The following is a 9,243-nucleotide window of genomic DNA, read 5'->3' as shown; positions in this document are numbered from 1 at the left end:
TAAAGATGTAAGCTCATCCCGATGTTACACTTATCAAGAGCTTTCATTTGAGTAGCCGCATGCATTTTGATATATTTTTCATATATACATATATATATAATATATATAAATATATGAAAAATTGATGTGGGTACTCAAATGAAAGGACTCAATGAGTGTATTGTCGGGGTGAGCTTATATCTTTAAAAATGTCAATAGTTCACGGGATATAGGGTCATTTCTTAATTATGTATCTAGAGATAGAGCATTTTCGAATGAAGACCAAATACTTGTTATCATAAATTGACTATTAGTGAGAATGATATGAAACCATGAAAAAGCACAACTCCAGGTCAAGACTTCTCTAACGATACCAAATTTAACCATAAAAACTCATTTTTTCTTATAAATAAACTGGCCACAAAATTTTGCTTATGCTCATAAGAATACAGAAAAAAAATGTTCTTGAATCAAGTATATAATTTTGAAGAACTTGACATTCTTGATTTGAGTACAAGACAATTACCCTCTTCAAAATTATATTCTTGGTTCAAGAATTTTTCTCTTGAATCAAGTTAATTTTTTTTTTAGTGTATAGATTATTGTTTGTGCGGTTGATAATTAGACTGGCACCAGAACTTGAAAAATAAAATACAGAGTAAGGATATAGAAGAAAGCTCCTTACTCCTTCTTCTTCTTTTGAACTTCCATTCTTAAATTTTCAATGCTTAAAATTAAATAATTTTTGAATCATTAAAAAAATGAAAAAACTATGGTTAAATTGGGGAAATTTTAGATACAAAAAATTACAACGATAAATTATCCCAAAAGTTTTAATCTAACTGAAAAAATAGCATCTGCATTTTTTTATAATATTTTCCCTGAATTTTTAGACCTCATTCATCTCCACACACAAGATATATATTTAATTTACTCTAGTAAATATATAAATTAATATATCTGTGTGTAGCTACAACAATAACTATAACTATGACTCCAAGGGTATATGTAGTAGTCTGACATTATTCCAAGGACCATAAATCTGTCGACGTGCCGTATATCTCGCGGAGTGTACAGCAGAGTAAACGTAATATAGATAATGTTCCGGCTGGCTACTTAACAAATTGCTACAAATTGCGGCAAGCATTTAGCCCCTACGTGGGTACTATACACCAGCAGTCTGCAGTACAAAGTGGAGAGTAAGGAGAGAATATACTGGAGACAGAATTGTTGGGTGGTGAATCGCGCGGTGGACTGGTGACCGCCCTCACTGGGCTGCACAGGGAGCGAAGGGCTGAGTAGAGGATGAAGCTTTCTGCCGCGGTTTCGCAGTGGCCACATGGTGTTCCCATATGTCCAGTGGTAACTCCCCTAATACTAAGTGTCCACTGGAGTAGACAAATCTTGTAGGCACTTTGCTCAGAGCCTACACAACACTAGACCGCATAGCAGGAAGATAGAACAACTCACGTTGTCCGAATTCCCGGAATGAGGAGGCGCTCGAGGGTTAATTCTGTATACGCAGGGGCAAACACCACTGGATCCTTACTACCAATATGTGTATGTGTCCACCACGCTAACTCATCCATTATATCCTTCTTCTATCCCGGCTATTGTGATTGTGTTTAAGTGTGACGTTAAATGCTAGAGCGTTTACCCCAAACTCCGTTTGTTTACCGGACTTAAATCCGATTGCATTTCACTGGGCAATTCAATTCCTCTGAATGATACTCTTCAATTTATATGTTCACATTTTCGTAAATTCATTTCTCAACTTAACTTGACAAATTTATTCACACAAATAACTATTCCGACTGGCCACAGATGTTAATCTTTTATTTTATTACTTAAGTACATAATATGAATTAATTTTATTCATTCAATTGAATAAATTAAATGCCAAGGGTCTGATCAATAATTTCGATTACTTTTTTTCGATAATTTGAATATTCTGTGTGGGTTTTTTTTTATTACTTTAATGGAAAATAATTTATTACGAATCCGATTGTCGGTGACATATTGTCATCAATTTATCACTAAACAGTAAAAAAGTACGACGAATTTGATGCAATGTTAATGTAAGAAAAAATTTTGGTCATTAGAATATATACATGGGCCAAAGTGTGTGTGGATTTGGCCGTGCTGCGTCATATCAGTTAGTCATCAATAGCGAGGTCCACGTGAACAGGATTAATGACACTTTGAGAGCTCCAAAGGCAATCAACGATTCCGCCAGTTAATTTCACGCACATTTGAGGCGTTTCGGTTCATCGGAACAATAAGCCTCGATCATCAACGACAATGTTCGTCCGGATTTATTTCACAGACGTTTGCTGGCACGAGACCCTCGTTAGTGGCTCGAATCTACCTTTTGTTCCTTATATATATCTAATTTATTTCTGGTATTGTAAATTTTTTCAAATATTCCAATTGAAATTTTTGCATCGAATAGTTTATATGAATTTAAAAAATTTATAGAAGAATGATCTAAAAATATAAATTATTATCTCAATTAAATCATAAAACTAAAGTTGTTTTTATTTTATTGCATTATTATATTTTAATGTGGATAAAAATGATTTTAATGTTAAAATTTCTACAACACTTTAATGGACAAACAATTAATATTTGATTGGGAAATTTATTGAAGTTTAATGTCATTAGTGTTTTTTTTATTATAAAAATTATATCATTTTCTTATCAGTAGTAGATATAGAAATTTTTTCTATACATTAATAAATTGTTTTTTAATCATTTGTAAAAATAAATTACCGGCCAATTAATTAAAAAATGAAATTATCGTTTATAAAATATTATTATGATTATTCCATCCAAAGAAGACAATTATTAATTGTTTTTATCATTTTGAATTTCAATTAAAAAACTGTTCACCTAAAAATAATTATTTTTTTACGACATAGTGCATTAAGATAAAAAATGCCATTCGGCCTCACCCGAAATGGAAGGCAGATTTCATTTGATATATGTTATGTACATCAAATCAACGGCAATGTTATGAGCTCTCACATGAATTTTTCGAAAATTAGTTATCTTATTTCAATCGAAAGTTATTCATCAATGAAGCCACAAAAAACGTGATTTTCACTATTTTGTCAATTTTGAAATGCTACTACTTCGAACCTAATTTATTGATTTCGTCTATCCTAGGACTCATGTGAGTAATTGTCTAAGGAAATTGTGTACCAAATTTCATTAGGATCTGTTGACAATTCTTGATAGAATAACATTCATAAGTCAGATGTACTACACATTGCCTAAAAATGGTTCAATAGACCTCTTAACTTTGATAAAATAACTGAAAATGGATAAAAAGTCAATGTTATATACGTTAAACTGAAGGCAATTTCATGAGCTATCCTATGACATTTTGAAAAATTAGCTATCTCTTTTCAATCAAAAGTTATATATCAATAAAGTAACCGAAAACATGATTTTTACTATTATGAAAATTTTAAATAGCCGCCATTTCTAAACTAATTGACCGATTTTGCTCATTTTCGAACTCGTTCAAGGTAATTACCCAAAGAACATGTGTACCAAGTTTCATCAAGATCGGTCGAAAACTTTTGCAGATATCCTGATGACAAGGTCGGTTACATTACATATGTATACATACATATATAAATTTTTTAACCAATGGTATTTTTGGAACTTACTTGGCTAATTATAACATATGATAGCAAAATCAGTTGAAAATTCCACCATGAGGACTAATGCAATAGTTAGATTTCTAACAAAATCTACCTAAAAAGTAAACGACACGACATTAAAAATAAATGTCATCAAGCAACTTTTTACACGCACTTTCTTAAATTAGTCTTGAATGTGAAGCAAAAAAGTGAAAAATTAAAAAAATAATATTGTCAAAAAGTAAGTAAAATTATGTTTGATTATTTGTCCAATGTTTGTAAAAAAAAAAGTCATATAAATATAAGAATGTATTATTTGCAAATATTTTCGTTCATATTTTAAAATTTACAGGAAAATGATCAAGCTGATTCTTATTTTGATAACAGTTTCAATGATTTATATTTCTCTTCTTCCAATCACATGTGCCTGTGGTAGTTGCAGTCTATTTATGATAGAAGCTGATGACAAATGTAAATTTCTGACGCCTCCAGTAATAGTTTATCGAAAAAAAATATTTTATATTCTAAAAATAAACTAATAAAATGATATCATAAAACAAATAATTAATCTTACCACACACATATTATGACATTATTAAATTTTTACGACCTTTTTAATTTTATTATTATATTTCTAAGAGTATAAAAAGCATATGATTATTCACGTTTAGAGTACAAATATTTTCATTATTGAATGAGTGATATTTGATTAGTGATGGTAGTCAAGGTAAGTATTTTTTTTTTATTACAAAATATATACTTTCTGATATTTAAATGATTGTGGATTAAAATTTTTATATTAGCAGAAAAATGACCAGGTTATTCCGTGTTTTGATGATTGTTTTAATGATTTCAATACCTATCATGCAAATCGCATGTGCCAATCACCTTTCCCAAGTAAAAAAAGTCAATGTTCCAAGGCCTCAACCTTTCTTTAGTCCAACTAAGATGATTTTGTCAAGCTTTAGTGGCTAAGTATGAGACAAGAGTTAGTCCGAGTCTTGGATAGCAAAAATATTCCAAGCCCGTGCAAACAGAACACAACTATTAATTGTAACAAAATCTAAAACACAATTGTTAATTAAGACTTAAATAAATGAATAAAATAAAGTAAATTCAAAAATGCCAACAAAACAAGATAAATTATATTTTAATTTAGCAAAGACCTGGAAGTAAATTACTGTATGAATTCTGAAAACGCAGATAGAGGTAGTTGTGGGTGGATTTTAGAGCGTAAACTCAGTGAAGCCTAAAAATCTGAAACCGAGGGCGTCGTCCGGACAATTCAGAGTAGTCAGTCCCAGTGTGCGAATGTTGTCAGCCAATTTTCTTGGCCAGTGCCTCCAAATGCCGCAGATTTCCATCTACCCCGTACAGAGTAGCCGGGCTGTGTCACTCTGCAGTAGGATAAATACCCTTGGAAACCCTCGTACCGATTATTCCCGTCTCTCTCGGCCCCTATGTATAATACAGTAAGCCAAGTCCGTCTATTCCCTTTCCGTTTATCTCTACTACTGGCTAACCACAATTCTGATTATAATTCGCACAGTAGTAGCACCCGTTGACGCGCGTGTAAACGTGTGTGGCTGCTGCTGTCGTCTCGTCTCGTGGTGCTACACACCAACAACATCAGGAGCCTCAAGCCCACCCCAACAAGACAGGATGTATATGTATAATACACACGGACACCGAGAGTAGAGCAGAGTCGTAGGGTGAGCAGGAGGCTGTAAAGGATTATGCACGCGGATTTAACTGATGAATCACATTGTCGTCTTGATTCGCGGTGGCGTTAATTTTCCGGGCCCTGGTCCGTCGCCAACGACCGTTCTGATGACGAGAATCTTCCGCTTGTTGCCTCCTCGACGGCTCTATACGCGAATTTACGGATTAGAGTCACACCCAGGGGGATTTAAATGTCTCCTCGTGGTGGTCCATTCAAATACTTTTAAATTCATCACAATTGAGCTTTAACATCTCAATAAATTTATCTCTTCACCTTTCCTCGCTTTTGCTTCTGTATATTCGTTTACCCTTTCACCCTTCGGATGAAAAAAAAAAAAAGAAAAAAAATCTATACACTGATAGAAAATTTATGTTGACTCAAGAGATATTTTCTTCATCTAAGAATTTATTTTGGAAGACAAATGATTATTTTGCTTTAAGAATTTCTTATCTTGATTTAGATTTTCTTGGCTTAAGAGCTATATTATCTTCAATCGATACATTTAAGTTTTTTAATCAAAATAACATTACCGTTTAAAAAACTTAAAATAATTCATCAAAGTATATTTCAAAAACTAAATAGTCTTTAATTATTATACCAAAAAAAAAATTATGGCTCGGAAATAAGTAAATTAATGACCCAAAAAAAGCCATTCTTAATATCTTGAATCAATGTTATCGCCTATCTTGAACCAAGAGACAAAAATTCTTGAAAGAAATATATCTATATCTAATTTCAAGAGTTCAAGTTTTGAAGAAAAAAAGTTTTTTGAATCAAGATTGTTTTTCTATCAGTGTACTAATAAATGGAGAGCCGGTTTTTTTGTCCGGTTATACTGCAAAAACTACTGAACCGATCGGAATAATACTTATACCATAAGATGCAGCGTGTTTCGGAGAAGGTTTTAGTATATGATATGGTTGTGATTATTTATCCGGAACCTATATTTTTTTGACTTAAAAATAATGAATTTTTATTGTAACTAAATTTATTTTTTTCGATTATCATTTGTTTAAAATAAATTTTTTAGTTCTATAGGTTATGTTTACATACTAGGCAGATTTCTTCACTTATGAGACCTGCAATTTCTTTAACTAAAACTAACAATGCTCATTAAAAATTTTTTTTCTGCCCTCCGGCCGGAAAGTGGCAACTTTCTGGCCGCTGCGCTAAACAAAGTTGCCACATTCCGGCTACGTCGAGCAGAAAAATAGTATACACACCTTGGCCAGTAAAAAGTAAAGCCTCAGATCACATGTTTGTCAACCTCGGCTTCGCCTCGGCCAACAATTACATGTGATCTGAGACTTTTCTTATTTTACTGGCCTAGGTATGTAATATACTATTTCTTGCTCTCCTAGCCGAAAGTACGCTCTTCCTGGACGCACTTTACTCCAGGAAGAGCAACTTTTATGGCCTGCTCTAACGCATGCGCGCTACGCATATTTTCTGGCCGGCAGCATAGAACCTCGCTTTCTTTCGTATTTTCGTAGCACGACCGGCCTATACAGCGAGTTTCAACTGTACATAACAGTCACAACATCGTCTGTATGTATAACGTGTCAGCGCAGAAACTAACCAAAAAATGTCAAATAAATAAAAATAATTTCTAACTAGATTATTGTTAATGAACTATTTAATAATAATACAGCAAAAATAATTTATATAAAAATTTTAGAAAGTAATATAAAAGATTTGTAAACTTTATTTGCTTTCTTTTATATTTTGACAGCTAGTAAATCAATGTTTATAAAACAATCTATGTACTCTACAAGCTTCTAATAATTTAATTTCAATCTTTCTTAGCCGTCTAATTAAAAACTAATTTTTAATCAACTTAAAAAAATTAATTTTGTTATTAAATCGAGTTTAAATATTTGTGACGGGATATGTGCATGTTATCTCTCTTAATCAGAGCATTTGTTAGTAAACTTCAAAATAACTTATTTTTTTTTTTATTTATTAATTTTTACTTTTTTATTATGCCTGCCCCGACCAGCAAAACCTCGGCTTTGCAAAAGTCGGGCGGCACCCCCCTCACCCCCCGGCAAAACCCTTCCTCGGGGTTGCGTACTTTCGGCTGGAGAGCAAGAAAAATAGTATACAACCCACGACCAGAATGTTGAATGCCCTGACGTATGTGAAGGCATACGCCTCGGCCATCATATCCCGTACGCCAGGAAATGTTATAATGATTGCACATTGAAAGTTACAATGAATATTAGCTAGAATAATTACAAGCATAAAAGGTGCATGCCAATTCGATAGAATTGGGAATCTGTGCAAGTCAAAACAATACTCTAATTAAATTTCAAGTCTAGATCTAAAAATGCAATTTTATAAAGCTCCTAGCGGAGCGGGCGAGTAACAGCTAATAATAAAATAAAAACTAAATTACCCAAATAATTACTTGTGATTAAACTCCCTGTGATTTACCGAAGTTTAACATGTTTTCAATTATTTAGAAAATGACACATTTAATAAATTTGACCGACAATTGAACACTTGTATTGTGTACATATATCATTCGACACTCGATTCAGTGAGTTTATAAGAATGGAAGATCGATTGCTATAATAATATAAATGAAGAGAAATAAATATAATAGAGCGAGAAAGCAGTGTATTGTTATTGCTAGAGTGAAATGACGGATAAATGAAAGACGAGGGTTGCGGCTGATGAAAGCAAACCAAGAATTAGCCACTAATAATTTTGACAGACCGCGTGTCCGTCTCTGTCCCTCTCTCTCTCTTTCTATTAAGGTATATATAGACCCATATACTGGCTTATTAATTTTACCAATAGCAATAAAAGGAGAACAGTCTATACATTGTATATATATATATATAGATTGTGAAGGGGGTGTACTGCACAGATGGTACATCACGAGTCAATATATACTTTCTACCACGAATCTATACAATATCCCTCGTAAGAATAATCTGGGCGTTATGGATACACACATCATACACAACTTTTATCCCAAGAATAACATGTTGTGAAGTTGCTTAACCGTGCGGTACATGTGTGCAAATCGCCTGTCACTAAAATTATAGCTAGTCTAATGAGATTACTTATAATCAAACAGTCGATAATATTTTATAAAAAAAAAAATAATAATTTGGATGATGAAAAAAATGAAAAACCGCGTACAGTTGCAGTCTTTCGCTGACGATCGGGAGAGTTGGGACGCAGTATCGTGGACCACAGGTTGCTGGGAGCTGGAAGCTGGGAGTTGAGCTGAGATCGTTGGTCTGGTACGGAGCGAGGGAGGAAAGAGGAGCGCAAAGTACAGCAAGAGGAGGAGAAAAGTCCCCTCTTCTTTTCGCGGTGACTCAAACGCCCGCGATATCTCGACCAATAAAATCACGGCTTTGGCTCCGCCTTTTATCATTATTTTACTTGTTTTTCTTTTACTTCACCCTCATTGGATGACATTCTACTCTCTGGACCCCTTGGATGCTAAAGAAAATAAAAAAACAAGAGTAAAGTTAAATAAAAATACTCGCGTGGAATTCTTACCTACGTCTCTCATCTCCTATATCCACCTTAAGTTTATCTTCTTTGCTATTTCTTTATTCTTTTTTTAATTTTTTTATTTTCCACATCATCTTTATTCCCATCTCCCTCCCTCCCACCCACCCACCTACCCATCTACTGGCCTCTTTCTCTCTCTAGCATTTTTTATCCTCCAGTTCAAGTGCAACCCAAACGACGTTCCGCACTTATCCTCCTCGTATTATCCTGAGCTAGCAGACTCCTGATGCTTTAGAGACCATCTTTTTCCAAGTAAAGATTCACACTAGGGTTTTTATTTTCTTACTTTTCTGCTCCGACGCCAGTCCACTTTTTTTATACTTAAATAAAGTACTTAAAAACAAAAGAAAATTT

This window comes from Cotesia glomerata, linkage group LG1 (genome assembly GCF_020080835.1).
Source record: "Cotesia glomerata isolate CgM1 linkage group LG1, MPM_Cglom_v2.3, whole genome shotgun sequence".
Lineage (NCBI taxonomy): Eukaryota > Metazoa > Arthropoda > Insecta > Hymenoptera > Braconidae > Cotesia > Cotesia glomerata.
This window is presented reverse-complemented; position numbering follows the sequence as displayed.